Genomic DNA, 18,066 nt, shown 5'->3' with positions numbered 1-18,066 from the left:
AAGGCACAAAAACTGTGATCAAGTGTTTGGAATATTAAGAAAGAAGTCTGATTCTGTTTGGGGCAGAACAGTCAAGCTGTAGCCAGACAATATCAATCGTGGTCTGTTTTTGGGAGGTCTGAATCCTATACTTACCAGCTGCTTCAGAAGTTTATTTAAGAAAGAACTTATTTTTCTCCTTTTCTATTTTCCACAATAATGTAACCTTCGTGTCTGTTCTGTGTACTCAAAGCCTTTAGTAATCGCCAAAGCGATTACTTTGAGTGAGACTGTTGCAGAAAAGATGTTATAAATCAAGTAGGAAAACACATATAAGTATGATGTGGAAGCTTGATTTCTAAACAAACAAACAAACAGCAAGAAACACAAATCAGATCTGAGGACAAGGCTCCAACTGCCTCCAGCATGCTCTCCAGAGAGGACCATGTCTGCTTCCTCCTGAGTTAATCATGTCTGTGTCTTGGTAGACCATTAAACAGCCCAACTGTAGATGAAGAGGAAGTGAATAAAGAAGTGAAAAATATAATCTCCCTTTGAGTTTATCTTAACAAATTCTTTTGAAATATCATTTGTCTGGAGATTATCCTGATGTAAGCCAATTGTTTTGCATCTTTCTGAATTTCTCTAGCCTTGGTTTTACATTTTTCAACATATAAGAATGCTAAGACCACAACTGTAGTCTTTTTGAGAAAAAAAAAAATAAAAAATGCCACAGGAAACTTCTTCCCTTCCCCGCAGCCCCTGCAAATAGAACATTCAGATTTCTCAATCACCTGTTCTGACCTGATATTGATTTCCTTCAGTATTTCTTCTTCCTCCTTAGGGAAATAAATCTGTTTCTGGTATCTATCAACCATTCTTCCCTTTGATAAAAAGAATTCATATAATTCTTAAGTAATGCTAAATCTTCTGTCAACAAATTAGTCTTGTCATCAGCCATAAGGGGCCTCATGATCTTCTTGGTGACCTCTTGCTTCTAAAATACTTGGGGAAAAAATCCATGCTTATTAACTCATGGCTAGTCTTGTACTGTTTATACTTTCATGTACAACTTTCTACAGTTTTGAGAAGCAAACTGGCTTAATTTATATTTTTCTTAGAAAAAAAACTGAGAACTTGAAAAAAACCCAACAACTGTGAATATGATGGAAGGGGTTTATGAAAGAAAATGAATATGTGTAGAAGGTTAATTAAATCTATGCAGGTTAATTCAGTAAAACCAGTAATTTCATGTCTAAAGCACTCACTGGAGATCTATAGGATATGTGGAATCTGTGACCAAGTTTTTTTGCCTTTGTCCCTCTCTAGATGAAATTTCTGATTACATGATCTGTTCATTTTCTTCTGATTAAATAATTATGTGTACTAAGTTGATCTCCACTAGAGATAAATAAGGGTTAGAGACATCTAATGCATCAATACACACACTCCAGCTCTTGGGTTATTGACCGTTCTTCCTACAGCTTTTGACAAAAAATTTAATCTCAAAGTGTTTTTACATAATAAAACAGGTTTTTAGTTTTTCTAGTTTAAAACAAAACAAACAAACAGAAAATCACAGCAAAACAGTACAATTGAAAATGTACCATTTTTTTCCCTTCACCTCAGTCAGAAAACACCTCTGGAAATTTTGTTTAATAGGTGTAGGATTTTAGTTTTATTGTATAAGATCTATCTCTTGTGAGTTGCTTTGCATGCTAAAGACATAAACATGAAGAATAGGCTCAATGACTAGAGCAATAGTCTTTCACCTCAGTGTATTACACTTACTTGGTGTATTACACATGTTCTCATGTTAGCTATAATTGATTTTTTCTTTTTTCAACCTGATTTCACATATACTTAACTGCTACTCTATATACCATTCAAATTCTATCATATTTAAAACATCTTCTTTTTGTTTACAATATTTTCCTCCCTTTTTATTATTATTTGTCATTTTTCACTGATAAATTTTCCTTGAAAATGTACTGCTTGCTTGTAGCTAACATTTAAATGAAACTGTCATACTTAATGCTTTGGTAATCTCTGGACTCACTGTGCTGGCCTAAAGCTGCTTAAACTCAAGCCTTATGCTGTCGTAACTTCTGTCACGTTTTCCAGATTGTCAGTGGTGTGGGTTTGCAGATTTACTTCTTTGTCTCCAGTCTGTGTCCAACTGATTCTTAAAAACTCTGTCAAAAATTGCTATCATTTCACAAATTACAAAGGAAAACACAGCTCTATACCATGTGCTCAAAGCTATTGCTTGATTTATTTCTTCCACTTAATATGGCCCAGATTATATCCAGTACTTGAATACCCCCATTTCTACTTAGGTTTCTGTCTCCTTTCAAATCCATATTAGTTTATCTTTGTCTCCTGCTCAGTTCCATCCACCATCTTATTTCCTTTAACTTGGGTTTTGAACCTCAATAATTTTAACCAACCGGTGGTGATGTCTCTTGGGGTTCCTGTCTCAGTAAATTTTACTTCCATTTAGCACCTGGACACATTCTCTGCCTTAACCACTCTTTGCATTGCAGTGCTGTGCACAAGGGAGATTTGAAGGGGCAGAGTGGGGAAGTAACTACTGTAGTTTGCTGTCCCTTGGCCAGGGAACAGTCAGGTTCAAAATTTAATGCAAAGTAATTGCATTTGTTATTCATATACAATATCAAGCACAGACCTGAATTTTTTATTTTTTTTTTAACAAATTTCCTCTTTTCTGAAGTCACTGTGTTGGCAAGTTCAGTTTTCCTGAGTTTTGTCCCAAATGAATGATTGTTTCTGTTAGTGTTTGGAGAACAAGTTGTCTTTTTTACAGTGTGTTCTCGGACAGGATCTCCTCTGGTGAAAATCAGTAAGGTTTTTATGCAGGGATACAAAAGACACTATTCAGTCCTACCTATGGAGAAATTGGCCACAACTTTCCTAAGTTAATTAGGGCCTACTTTTAGACAGCTAGTATGATTTAGCATTAAAGGTCTCAACTTCTAAAAACTGCTAAGCAGCTTCTTATTTATAAAAGTGTTAAGCAATTATTCTATCTTTTGACATGAATTAGAACTGTGATGTTCAGTACTTTGGAAAACCTTATCTGCACTGTTTCTACAACTGTTCCTTCATTTGACATCCACTCTAGGGTATAGGATCATTGTCACTGAAATATTGCCTGTACTCAGTATTTCCTTCAGTAGTGACCACTCTGATGATGCCCATCAGGTTGAAGATGTGACTACAGGGAAAGAGAGATGAGTCTGGAAATGTCTGATGTGGAAATTCAAGTGCTGTGGAAGACCCTCTATCTCCTGACAGCATCTGTCCTGCTCCCATGAAGAAAAGGTACCCAAGACGTTCACAGAGAAAAGAAAATGACAGTGTGGAAGGAGGAGATTGGCACTCTGACTGCTTGTAAAGATGGCCTTGAAGGCAAGTGAAAAGACAGACATTTCTAAATTCTCAGCACATTTTGGATGGTGGAAGCTTTCCTCAGTGCCCTGTCTTTTGCCAAGCAGCTTAAAAGGGTAAAATTGTTCTGGAGGGTACGTATTATTCAGGTGATTCAAAGCTGCACTGCCCCAGAAATCTAATCTACATGTGGCTGTAGTGAAATATGAGCCAACAAAAGACAATTTCTCTAATGAAATCCTCTGGAAGGGAGAGCTCACTTGACACAAAACAGTGTTTGTATTCCGCTGTTCTAGTCTAGTCTACAGGGTAATTACATTTGGTGGGGTTAACATGTATCAGGGATCTCATTGAAGGTCCAATAACAGTGTTTATAGCTGTCAAGTGTATTGACTGAAAGCGCTGATTGCTATCTCCAGCGTTACCAAGCCCGTTGGGGTCTCCATTCAAATCATTAAGGACATTGCACATAATAATCACAAGCTCTTGGTGTCTTCCTGTTAGGGAAGTGGCATTTTTTCCTTCTTTTCAAAGCCTTATGCCTGTGGCTTCAGAGTGGACCTCAGGAACTCATTTGGTTAATGTTTTCTGCCTTGTCCACAACTGAATTCAGCGCTGTGAATTCAAAGAAATAACATTATGAGGACATATAGATACTTACAGCGAAAGGAAGTGGAGCAAATGTTGCTAAGGGTGTCTGTGACTCCTGTGCTACTGCTTTCTGAGGGGCTGCTGGATTTTGCAGTACTTGCTCAGCTCTGGTTATGCTTGAATACATCAGTATGGGGAAATAGCTCTCTAATGTAGGAATACAGAACTCAAGTGCTCTTGTCTCAACATTTATGTATATGTACTATGCATATGTATATGTTTAAAAGGAATGAAACCCTACTTTATATTAAGGGAAGAGATATTCTTGGCAACTTAAATTGGGAAGTAACTAGGGGAAAATGGCTCTCTTTCAGAAAAGTAAGCAAAGTAGGTGCAGGCAGTGACTTTAAATTGGACATTAAACTAATCCAGGGCTATACTTTAATAAAGGCTAGTGCTGGGAATTCTTATGGATTTTCTAGCTCATTGCTGGGATGACAGAGAAATACAATAAATGTTCTATTACTTACACAAGCTGCTGGTTTTCAGAAAATTAGTCACCAGTGACCTTTTACCCTTTGTGTTGCTCTCTTTCTCAGTAAAAGTACCTGATCAGAATCAAATGCAGTGTTCCTTTATGATGGCATTCCTCCAGGCAGCACTGGGCTACTTGCAATCACTGTAAGACTCTTAGCGTAGCATCCAACCATCTTATTTTTCTCATTGTGTAACTGTAATACTGGGGAGGCAGAGGGGAGAAGAAGAGGGAGAGGGGAGAAGAGGAAGAAAATGATTTTTCCATCATTAGCTGTTGATTTTAACTGAAGGAGGGGAAAAAAATAAATAAAAAAGGCACAATTCTACGTTTCTTACTGAAATGAAAGCTGTAAAAGATAACCAATCAAGCTTCTTGCTCAGAATTAAAATCTGAAGTCAGTGATTTGGCTTGGTGATATTCCCAGCCTCATGATGCATAGACATTTTTGTTTGGTTGATATTTTTTCTTTTCTTGAGTATCAAAACACAATATTTATATTCCCTACAATGAGGCACACTTTCACTGTGGGGGAGGGGACTATATTACTTGGTGTGTACCAGACCTTTTGTAGAATTATATTGATTAGTTTTTCAGTTAGCAGTGAGACCTCCTTCTGACCCTATTTTCAGGGTCAGTAGATCATAATGCAGAAGTGCTAAGAGACCAGCATCCCTCCCCATATTACTTTTTGAAGAGTGTATGGACCAGAAAATCATTTTATATATATAAATATATTTGTAATGTATATATACATATAATGTATACACACACAAAAAGAGTGAGGCTGTATTCTGCTCTTTAAATGCAGATGTAGGATGCATGTCAAATATAATATTTTGCTGTGGAAAGGAAATTAATCTAGCATCTATTATGCCGCTTTAAAAGTGAAATTTGTCTGAAGCTGTTGGTTCTTTGGAACAAAAAAGAACAGTGTTGAAAGTCAGTGAGAATAGACATGTCTTTGTGAAAGAGTAGTATTCATCTATATTTGAAATTTAGCTATATTTCCGATAGTATTAGCTGAGAACTATCAGACAAGAGCACAGAAAACAGGACAATGAGCTCATTCCCATTATGGGCACTGAGGATGTCCCATAAGCAAGCTGTTGGTTTCCATCTTGTATTGTATGTCAACCATACATACCTCTAATTAAACAGGAAATCATTTGTCAAAACTTGCTGCACTTTTCATATCCTACATTTTCCGTGGCAGGTGTGTAACAGACAAAGAACAAGGACAACATGAAATACCTAAAGAATGCTTTTAGTTGCTATTTTTACTTGTTATTTGAAGCTTATATTTGAAATCCTTGGTCCTGTAAAAGGATAAGGACTGGAGTCAAGGACTCAAATATCCTCACCCTAACACCAGGACCTTCCAGAATGCTTTTGAACTCCGGTGCTCTCCAAGTGTGCTGTAACTGTAGGAGACGGAGGTATGGGTCCAGGCTGCTCTTTTTGTATTAAGGAAAAGGAGCTTGACTTTTAGCAGCTGCTGCCTCTGATTTTCTGCATTTTCTTAATTGAACTTCAGACCATAAGGAGCTAATTAATATATTCCACATTAGTAATGAAATCACTGCCTAGGGAAATAAATGATTGACAAAAATTAGGGGGAGGAAATGTGAAGCAATGTGTTACAAGGCCACTCTCCTTTCCACCAGCAGAGGCTCAGCAGGTCTTGCACAGAACATGTCATCATCATGGCACATCCACTGCCTCACATATTCCTTGACCAAGTCTCGACAGTAGTATGCAGAAATCTATTAGTTAATAGAGAGCTGCTGTTCTTACATTGGCTTTTTGGCTGATGGAGATGGTCATCTCCTTATTCCTTTACCTTATATTTTGGATAATTCTATTGTTTAGGTCTCCTGTGATTCTCCTGGCAATCATGGTTCTAGGAGAACCATAGGAATTGAAATAGAAGCACAATGCTATATTTATTTATTTACTTATGTATTTATCATGGCAATATTACACAGAATTTCAGTATTTTTTCATTAAATATTTATTTACCTAAAAACTGTTTATAAGCCCACATTTAAATGATGAAGTTTGTCTTCTCCACATGTTTCTCTGCTGTAACAAAAGCACACTTCTCTTCCTACGTCTGTCCTTACGTACCTGGTTTCTTCCCAAAGATTTTCTGGGATTCCTAAAGGTTCCCAGTAGTGGCTAAACAATTGCTGTCATGGCCTCCTTGCACCTGTGTGCTAATCAGATCAAATAACTTCCAGAGAGAGTGGGATTTGTAACAGAAGTGAGCTGACTCCAAAGGACTTGAGTGCTGTAGCAAGCAGCTGGTCCTTCTCCAAATATTCTGGAGCACAGGTATCACAGAGCAGGCTGTCATTATATCCAGCACATGCACTGTCAGTGTTGAAAACCAGCAGACAGCTGCTGGGTGGATAAAAGTGACCATATTCCATGCAAACACACTGCTGCATTTCATCACCAGCTGATACTTAAGGGATTCTTCTTGTTTGTGATGTTTGATAGCCTTTAATGTGTCACAGAGTGTGCTTATGTCACCAAAGTAATTTTCAAGAGTTACGTAATTTTTCTGATGGGTTTTGCTGCCATGTTTTTGTCTGCAAGGGTCGTGCAAGTATTAATGAAAATATTACTAAATCTATCCTTTTTGTCTTTGTTTCTGCTCCTAGAGAGGAATTATTTTGTGTATGTCTTTGGGACATTGACTCAACTACTGTTAAAAATATGGGATTACTATCTCGTTCGACAAGCATTTTTTCTTTCCCTTTCCCTTTCCTTTTTCCTTTGATACTGCATCTAGATCTAGGGTCTTTGAGGTCCCTTCCAACCTAAGCCATTCTGTGATTTTATGATCCCGCATCATCTTGTTCCTGCGTAACTACAGGTCAGGAACCAACAAGTGAAACACAAAAGCTTAGCTTTGTTGTCATATGTTCTTCCTGATTCCTTTCTGCTTCTAATAGAGGATAATCCTGAGCAGAAGTTTGTTTTTTTTCATCTCTCTTTGGGAAACCAATTCATGTCTGGCATTTGAGCAAAAACAACCCATTTTGATGAATGATTTTGCAGTGCAAATTTTGGATGAAAAATATTCATTGTGTTTTGTTGTTTGTTTGTTTGTTTGTTTGTTTGTTTTTTCTCAACGTATTCTACAATGTTTTGTTGCATAAATTCAATTACTGGAATGTAATGATTGCTATCTGAAAAAGTGAATATAGTTCCTCTGTAAAGACAGCTTTTTTATCATAAATTCTTGATAAGAACTTCTTTCTTCACCTTTCTCTGTGCTCTTACTCTATGGATAATAGAGTGGCAATTATGGTTATTTAGGACCTAAGCCTGAAAACCCTTAATCATGTGGATATTCATTGCTCCCACACTCTACCTATTCCATTGATCGTGCTAGTTTATTTTTGGTAGGATCAAGTGAGCGATTATAAAACAAGTAAAACCACAGAAAGGTGACAGAGTCAATTTAGAGCAGAGAGCAGCGTTTACATCTTGCTCCTCACGGCTGTTACCCCATGTAAGAAACACTCAATCATAATCATTAAAAGGGGTTAGTCCTGAAATGGTTTTTTGGCTCCAGAGGCATTTTCTGCCATGCCCCACACTGATTTGTTTGTTGTCTGTGTTGCTGATGCTGTAGAATTGGGGTTCTGCCAGCAGTAGCATGCACGGGGACTGCTGTGACCGTGTAGGAGTTGTGTTGAATCAGCCAGGCTTACTGAGGATAGGCTCAGCCCCTGCTGCTCGCTCCTGCCTGTGACTTTTTGACCTAGACTTGAGCTGGCTTCCCTCCTCAACAGCCTGGGCACTGGTGGGTCTGGCTGGGGCACTGGTGGGTCTGGCTGGGGGCCCTCCTGACCATCTTTGGTGCAGGACTGACGCTGACCTGGTCCCCAGTTTTGTGCAAGACAGGTGAAACAAGGTGGCATGCTGGCATCTAAACTAAGCAGCAATAGGAAAGAGCCCTGGCCAGAAAAAGTATGAATTTGAAACTAAATCACAGTCCAAACTTTCCCAAAGGGAATGTTTAGATGCAGAGCCATCTCTTAAAATAAATAATGAATAAATAAGGTCCTGTATAGATTTCTAACTTTGTCACTTTATTAACACTATAGATTTTTCAAACACAGAGGGGCTGTAAGAATTGCATATACATTTCATTAGTGGGGAATTTATGGCTACAAGGTTGCACTTAAGGTTTGTGCTAACGTTTTATGCAGCCTTTTGACCCAATCCCTTCAGTATATTCTGCCCCAATATTATTTTTCATAAGTCAGGAAACATTTTCCATATGTTTTGCAGCATTATCCAAAGGGAGTTTGCAGCTGTACTGCTCATACTTTATCATGTTCATACTGACTGAAGTGCAGACCCCTCCTAGTGACAGTACCCATCTGAAAGATCATAACAACGCATTTTTGGCACATTATTGTTCTCCTTTTGTGTCAAGCCTCCCCCACAGAACAAAATTGTTTCACAGTTTTTATTAAAATTTACTATAAATGAACAGCTGAAAAAATAAACAGAAAAGTCTGTGTGTATCTTATTTACTGTCATCACAAAAAGAATATCTGTGCTGGAACATTATAACATAACCTAACAGCCAAAACTAACTTACAGAAATAAGCAGAGACATTAGAGAGGTTGAAGGCCACAGGAGTTCATTATTTTCAGTAAGCTTAAAAGGCAACAAAGGGGTGGAAGAAGGAAGGGGAAAAAAATGGCAAAAGGAAAGTTATGAAGGTACGTGGGAGCAGGGTAACTGCTGGGGATGGGGACTGAAGCAGGAACTTCAGTGACACAGGGCAAAAAAGGATGGATGCACCAAAGCCTTGATCACTGAGTCTTTCTTTCCACAGACAAGAGAAGCCTCTGAGATTAGCTCTCCTGTGGAAAAACACATTGACCTGAGAAGCTGTAAACAAAAGCCAGCCCAAGAGTTATTTCAGCTGACTGTGGCCCTCCGCCGATTGATTGTAACATCTGAGCTCGGATATCCCCAGTTATTCTCTAGGAGACATGAGTTTGCTCCTATAATTATGGCTTTCAGGAACTATGCGTAGACTGAAAATGCAGTTCTGGGGGAGAGATTTTTACAGCCATGCTGAGGATGAAGCTGAGAAATGGTCTCAGGAGCTGGACCTCCACTGATGGCTTCTGTGCCTTGCTGTGCTCGTGCGTGCTTTCAGCAGGTCTGAACCTGATCTGCTCAATGCGCTTCAGTGGAAAGAGATTGCTAATCATAACTGGAAGCAGATAGAGCCAAGAAATCAGTTTTAGTAAATCCCACTGAACTCTGTTATGGCAGATAGACAGTATAAAAGCTCCCCATGAGTCTGCTAATGAAATGCCTGGCAAAGCCAAAAAGGGCAAAGAAAAAAATAGGAATCACAGCTGCAATATCAGCTTGAATAATAGAGCTAGGAACCAGAGAGTAATAAAAGATGAGCAAGAGGTCAGAAATAACACAGTATGAAGGCAAAAGGAAGGAATGGTTTCCAAAAAGTGTGGCAGAATAAGAAAAAACAAGTGTTCTGTGTCCCATGAAATGCTACCATGAAATGACTCAAAAGAGGAAAATCAAAAAGCACTGCGAAGGGAAATAAATAAACAAACAAACAAATAAATAAATAAATAAATAAAGTAATTACATGAAATCCACAAACTATAATTGTTCATCTTTCTGCTTTATGCTGGGAATCTTCCCCATGGAGTCTGCACTAGAAACCAGGTTTTCTGTGCCAAGTCACTAAAATGGGTCTGAAAATGGACAGTTATTTGTCATACCAAGTACTCTTTTGAACACTCAAACACCCTTTTTTGGTTTATTTTTCCTCCCTTTTTTCCCCTCTTCTGGAATTTTGTCACACAATTTCTCTTTTATTCAAGCCATAATCTGCTCGCTGGGAAATAATTGGCTAAACTTTTTTTTCGAGTTTTATTCATCACTTAATATAGCAGCAAAGGAGCAATGATGGGCCCTCCTCCCCTTTGCCATGATGATGTGGAGGTACAAATCTCAGGAAGGGCACAGGCTGCAGCACTTCCTCCCTGAGCTCCATCAATATTCTCTGACTCTATTGGATTTCTGGAAGTCAGTGGATCTTGGTTCTTTCTTTCCTCTGTGCTTCAAGCACTAAATCAGATGTCAACTGCTCAGGTTTAGTGCGTGCATAAAAGCCTGTTATATACTCTTGTAAAAGCATATTCCAGAGCAGGTAAAATGAAAATGCTTTTTGTTATCTGCATGCTGCCCCTCTGGAAATTATTCACTCCAAAGACAAAAGAGTAAATAAACTTTCTTCAGAATAAACTTCAAAAACAAAGATAAGATGTATGGTGAAATGAAGGGAATAAGCACTGTAAAAATGTTGTTCAGGTTAGTCGGTGGTGTATACACAATTCATCCTCTCTGATTAGCAAACCACTTCTTCACATTTCATCTGCAATTATAACTCAGGCTTTGTTACTTCTGAAGGACAAAAGCCTAGAACTTATGTAAGGTTTTAAAGTATTATTTTAACCTTTTAATCAGGTTTTATTATGCTATGCTTGAAGCATTCTCTTATTTCAGAAGAATATACCAATGAAGATTTCAGAAGAATGTACCAATGAAGGCCTTTATAGAAAGTGTTTTTAAAAGTAGAAATACTTCAAGGTTAAAATGAAAAGAAACACAAAATAGTTTACAATTATATATATTGAAATATATGCCTTCTAGTATAATCTGGATGTAATTTGCTGTTTAGACACATTGATTTAACAGTAAAATCATAAATTCCATCCACAGGAACTTCCTCTATGATGTGAATGGGATGTGTAGATACCGCTCTGTCAGACAACCTCCACATGCTGCGATTCTGGAATTGAAAAATAAACCTGAAATTCATCACCAGTGCCATGTGAACATGTAAGTACGTTTACATAAAAACAAAGTCACTGGTTCATCTGCGTCCCTGAATGTGATCATGGCACTGGTCTGCTCTTTGTGCCGTCCAAATTTTGGGTGTCTCCTACCTATGTGCTGGTGTGTGACTGTATTTCCCTGTTTTAAATCCAAGTGCTTTTGCACTGCTGATGCAACTGGACACACAGCCTTCCTGGCAGCCTGTCTCTTACCTGCCTGTACATTTGTGTAAATTAAAAACCAGTCATGACATATTGGTTGATAATATTATCTCTGCAGCCTTGGGGAAACAGCTGTAGAAGGAAAACGGGTTAAAACAGAAATGCCTTGTTATTAAGATAGCTATTTCTGGAAACAGTGGGGCAGGGATGCTCCTGGTGTAGATAAATGCCACATAATTCCAACAGAGATGAAGGAAAAAAACAAAACAAAAAAAAACCAAAAAAAAAACCAAAAAAAAAAAAAACAACCAACACTTAATGACTGTTTCAGGTAACATTGACTTCCATTAGTTTTACAATGCATTACACTTCCTTTTCCATGGGGAACAGTGTTCTCATGCCCCTTGTTATCCAAATGCATTCTTTTAATGCAACCAACTGCAAATATACCATGTTAGGAGAAGCCACTAATGATTCAAAGGCATTCAGAAGATTTGACATTTGGGTATTTTCGTGTACTCTTTGTGATGAGCCCTTTTTGCATGTAATCAGTACAAACTGCCAAAATAAATGTTTAATACATTGACTAAAAGGAGTACAAAGCTTTGTTTTTCTCATCTGCCATGCTTTGCAACTGAATATTTGTATATTCACCTTTCTCTTTTTAAAATCTGTGTGTGTGTGTGTGTGTGTGTATGAGAGAGTTTTTGTTGTTTTTCTTTTTTTCCAGTTGCAAGAATTGATGTGGAAAGCTTGATTTTGCCCTACATCAATAAAATGAAAATCTCTTAAATACAAAGCCAGGCTACCATACATACTTGTGTCTGTTCTCTCTTATAGCAGTATCCGGTGCTTTTCTCTGTCTCAGTGTAAATGTTTGCACACATAAAAATGTTAACATACCTATAAAGTTCAGAGATGTTGTACTCAACTTTGAATGCTATCAAAGTTTAAAGCTCAATAAAGTGCTCTAGAAGCAAATCATCATGCTTTTAAAGGAGCTTTGCCAAGCTAGGTCTTGGCACTTTTTCACCCCACTAACAACAAGCATGTGGCTTTCGGCGGTCTTTGCCTCCCAGGAGTACTTGCCACTGGATACCATGTGAGCAACTTGGAGACAGAGCTGGAGCAGATTCTCATAGAGATGGTGAACCACAGCAGGTGTCAAGTTCATACCAGTTTTTTAAGACAGTCTTTTGAAAAAGACTGCTAAAACCCAACCTTTGAATGTTTAGCATGCAATGGAAATGGAATAAAAATGGGAAGGTAAAATTGCCCAGAAATCTTCAGGAAAAAAAGGAAACAAAAAGCATTTATTTAGTGTGTATGAGTCAGTGTATTGGGCATGAACAAATATGTAAAAACTCTTATTAGGTAAGAGAAATCTGACAGGGTTCTAAGGCTTAGACTCTAAATAATAAGCTGAAACCAAATACAATATCTAATCCAAGAAAAGCATTTTTTAATAGCTTTGAGATGAATCATTTCATAATTAAGAAATTAAAATCAATTCTGTTGTTAAATTGGATAGACACCTGACCAATGCCAGTTCTCAGCAAAGTATATATATATATATATACCAATATAGATATTAATCAGGCAAATATATGTTAAATATAGATTATATATACATATATATATATAATATGTGTATATGGTTCCTTTTTAATCTATAGAGACTGGTTATATTAATGTTTAAAAAGTAGCTTCTAGTTAAAATAAACATGTCTAAAAGCAGACAGACCATAAGAAAAGCTACAATTAACTCTTTCAGAGAACAGAATAAACATTTAAATGAATCACTAGTGAAAATTTAAGGCAGAGGCTTGAAAGCTTTTCTGGATATTAATGATTGATTAATGATCTTGTATGTTTCTTAAACCATGTAGTAAACACACAGAGGTTTTCTGGTATTTTTCTTTTTTTATTTCATATATTTATTTTAAGGAGGGAAAACACTGGAATTGTCTGTTCAGTTGAAAGCCTAATCCTATAGACTTAGGTGGCCTCATTACATAGTCTGGAGGTCCAAGACTGCACCAAAGCCAACGCATAAAAATGACCATTTGATAGATGAGAGCTAGACAAAAGAAAAGAAATTTTTATTTGTATGAGAATTTGTCAGCCTTCCCTACTGCTTTCTTTCAACTAATTTTTGTCAGTGAGGAGTTAAGCTGATATGGGAAGTCAGGGAGAAGAGGACAATGATAGCTGAAGAACAGCTTTTCTTTTCTTTGCCCATTGTGCAATCACAAAAAGAGAATCATCAAAGCCGGCTTCTCAGGTTGAAGTTTCAACCAAACCTTCAAAAATCCCTCTTTTCACGTGAATCGCATACAGTGTAATTTTGGAAGCTTTCAGGGTCCTTCTTCCCACTTATGCAAATAATAATAATAATAATAACAACAACAATAATAATAATGCTACTACTACTACTACTACTACTACTACTAATAATAATAATAATAATAATAATAATAAAAGAAACTCCATCATTCTCATGTTTTGTCATGTTTTGTTTTATTTTTTTTTCCCTGTCAACAATAAGACAAGAATTAGGGAGGATCAGGACAGCCATAACTATTCCCAGTAAAATATCTCATTAAATTCATTACTCAATATCATTTAATATTTTTTTTCCTAGGTTTTCTTTGAGAAGTTTTAGCAAGAGAGATGTCCGTTCTACCCTGGAAACATACCATGATCCCAAAACAGACTTGCATGTAGTATTATGTGGCAAATCAAGCACTGGTCAAAAGAATTGGTTTCGTTGTGTCAAGTTCTGATTCTCTGTGGAGGTTGTCTACTTAGGTGAGCTCGTATTTGACACTGATACAATGGGAAGTGATCTTCAGCTCTTGACACTGTTTAATGGAATCTACATCACCTGTTTTTTGCATTGGTAGAATGGTGTAACTGCATGTGTTTGTGGCTTCATGAAAAAGGGCATGTGCTGCTGTAAAGAAAAAAAAAATGCTGTTGGACAGAACAGCAAATGCCTCATTTACTTATTTTTATTACTGGAGAATGGCTTGGGGAACATAAGTGGTTTATACCACAGGTCAGTATTCATGCACATGGAACTTTAGAGTTTGCAGAATCCTTCTGCTCAGCCAACAAATGAATTATTCCCACAGCAAGATGGAATAAGTTGACAGTATGCTTCTACTGGCTTTGTCTTGGCTATGTTTTCTCAGTCACTAAATAAGTCAATGAAAGACAAATGGTCTTCACTGGCATGTGCTTGCTGAAGGAGAGCTGGGATTAATCTCTGGGAGAAGGCAGGTCTGGCAAGGACAGTTCCCTCTGTTTTAGTTTCTTTGGTCCTGAGGTCCCGTCTCCCAGCACTGAGAAGCTGGAGGTGGTCAACCATTGTTGAACCCCAGTTTCAGTGTTTAAATCTCATGGTATAAATAGCTACATGTTACCATAACCAACAGTATTACAAAAGACAGTTATCCATATATACAGTTTTGAAACATACTGTTAAGACAGGTGAGTAGGAAAGAACATAAATTATGATTTTTACAGCTGCATATGCCATCTTTTAGGCCCATTGGAAAACGCTAATATTTCACTTGAGCTCCTTAAGTGATTTTCGCAAGTAGTTTAAGACCAAAAGTGAAGCCAGGAATTAACACTCAACATAAGTGCATAAGATGCTAAACCAAAGTAGGTGGAGTGAGTGTCATCTTTTTGGCACAAGTACAGATGTATAATGTTCTGGGCTTGCACACTGTAAAATATTGTATAATTGTTTGGATGATTCTTTGTCCATAGGAGTTTACGTATTCATTTTCTATTATAATAATTAAAGGGTGAGCATGTTTGAAAGTACTCCAGTTATTTCCACATTGTGCCAATAATAATAGTAATAATAGTAATAATCATTCCACAAAGGGGCTGTAACTATGGGAATTCTCCCTTGGTTAATTCAGTTCTTGCAAAGGAGATATTATTTGCTATACACCTGCATTAGCAGCTATAGTCAACCAGAGGAGTGAAGTGATTTCCACACAGTATTATAGATTATGATGATTTTACTGGGTAGCACACATAAATTTGCTGTGCCTTTTTAACAAGCTAGTGAACATTTAAGGATGTAAAAACCCTATACCAAAAGTGCTGAAGCCAGACAGAAAGACAACTGGGATTCTCTTATGAATGTTTACAGTGAATGACTGGATTTACAAGTTGTTCATGACTATAACATCTGAAGGTCTGGTGAAGGATTGGCTACACAAATTGATTCTTATAAGATGATTATACTTTGGTCATAAAAGTGATGTTTATTTGTCATTGATGATGCAGTTCTTCAGTAGCTCCATTGGCACTATCATTGTGTGTTTTTTGTTATGAAAATCTACAAAAATATAATTTGCTAGAAATTTTTTCTTTTAACTACTTTACAGTTTTCTTTCAACTAATGTACACTGCTATAGTGATCTCTGACACAAAATTAAACAACAATGAAAAGCACAGATGTGAGACCTTTAGTAGTTCCTGGGAAAATGTTCTTCATTTGCACAAACCAGCCAGTGAATCCCTGTTTGGTTGTGTTTTTTTTATTTCTAAAAGGTACTGTGAAACATTAGTCTATATTGGAAACACATAGAAGAATTGCTAACTCATTACAGGATAGCCTTCTGGTTTAATGATACGCTTTTTGTACAGTGACTTTTTTGGGAGGTATCTTTGTCTAAAGAACATGAAATTAGGCCCAAGGTAGTCTTCAACTCACATCCAAAACCACAGAAATAATAATTAGTTTACAAATATGAGTATCTGCGCTGATGTGCTTATCTCTCTTGTCATTGTTTGATACTTTTTAATGTGAGAACATGGTAACACAGCCCTTAACTTCTGGCCATAGATAAATATTATTTTACTAGAAAAGTGTAATTCAGCTGTCTTCTTAACTAAATGCACCTAAGAAGCTGAAGTGCTATCATTTCTTACACTTCTCCCATCCTCTCCATTCCACATTTACAGCCAACAGTACTTAATGCCATATGAATTGAATAGCAGTGTCAATTTGATTCATCTCACAAAATCCATAATATTTATAAAAGCCTAAAAGTCTGGACTGACATCTTGGGTATTGTTAAGATTCTTCACTTAGACAAAACAACAAGAGCAACTACATATGTTACAAAAGATTAGTATCCAGCAGTTTGCACATGCTTTGCAAGAGATTTTTCTACCTCTTTAACATATTTAGAATGGTTTAAGGACTTCAGATGAGATGTGTGTGGTGGCAAGGATTTCTGGTAGATGTGTCATGTTTAGAAATAGAGAAGGTACAACAGATCTTAATTTCAAGAGTAATTATATGATAATGTGCATTTCTGCAGTACCTATAAATCACAATTAAAGCAGCAGAACCAAATTTAGTGGCAAAAAGAATATGCATACCATCAAAATATTATGAAAACGGCAATGTTGATGATGACAGAACTCCAAAAAGAAAGTGCTGAAGTATGAACTGAACTGAGTAAAAGGTATGCATGCAAGGCCAGGGGTCACCACTGTTTCCCATAAGTACCTTCTGGTTCAGGACTGTACAGGGCAAGCCTGAGCTTTCTGCAGCAGTCATAGCCCAAGACTGAGTTTTATGAGTATTTCATGACATGCCATTCTGGTTCACCATTTGTCAGTTCTGTTTGAAGGTGGAGAGGTGCTCTTGCACTCCTCCTCCCTGGTTATGCCCGTGTCATTGTACTTTTCCCACCTATCACCAGGGAAAGGATGTTTCTGCAGCTTTTCTGGTGATACCAATCCCTAGAGATGACAGATGGAAAAAGGCTGCAGTCAATTATGTAGTGCTTCCAGAAAGATCTGCAGGAAAATGCCAGAAAAGTTCCCAGTAGTCATGTCAAAGGAATCCTAATTCTACTCTACAGCAGAAATCAGGGGCCTTTATTTAAACAGATAAAAGGTTTGAAATAATGATGGGAATTCGGGAGGAAAGCCAGGATGAGTATCACGACAACAAAATATAGCGCTTTCTGCTCTGCCAATATCCTGGAATGCAGAATTCAGTCCTGAATTTATTTTCAGGGAGATTAAAGATCAAAAATACAGGTGATGGACTGAGCAACTGTAAGTAAAAGGCGCATCCAGCCCAGACAGCCCATCAGCAGTAGTCTGACGGCTGACAGATGTGCAGAGCCCATCCAAAGCAGCGAGCACAACTGGCTGCGATGCCTGCCAGCATCCAACTGCTCCCATTGAGGAATATGTCTTTCAAAAATTTAATGTCTCTGTCCTGAGCTAGTGTAGAGAAGAGTGAACTGGTGTCTAAGGACAAATCGCTTCTTATCAGACATTTTAAAGTGATGTGTAATTGTTTTATTTTATTGTGGTTTTATTATTGGTCACATCTGTCCGTGTCTCTCAGACTACTGAAAGACCCAGCGCAATTACACACTACCAGACTATCAGAAGTACTGAGCACCTCCTATCATGTGACA

The 18,066-nt window shown here is 37.4% G+C and overlaps 1 protein-coding gene across 5 annotated transcripts in view; it reads left to right on the top strand.

The window, feature by feature from the left end:
* Window positions 1-18,066, top strand: part of LOC146761092 (uncharacterized) — a 349,547-nt gene that overhangs the window by 127,535 nt on the left and 203,946 nt on the right. For all 5 annotated transcript variants that reach the window (XR_014945937.1, XR_014945936.1, XR_014945938.1 and 2 more), the window contains 3 exons: window positions 3,205-3,524; window positions 11,316-11,435; window positions 14,238-14,404. The gene's annotated coding sequence lies outside the window, so the exon portion shown is untranslated. The remainder of the gene's footprint in view (window positions 1-3,204; window positions 3,525-11,315; window positions 11,436-14,237; window positions 14,405-18,066) is intronic.

The sequence above is a fragment of the Coturnix japonica genome, chromosome 4 (assembly GCF_054131305.1).
Source record: "Coturnix japonica strain WE chromosome 4, WE-NBRP24, whole genome shotgun sequence".
Classification (NCBI taxonomy): Eukaryota; Metazoa; Chordata; class Aves; order Galliformes; family Phasianidae; genus Coturnix; species Coturnix japonica.
This window is presented reverse-complemented; position numbering and strand designations above follow the sequence as displayed.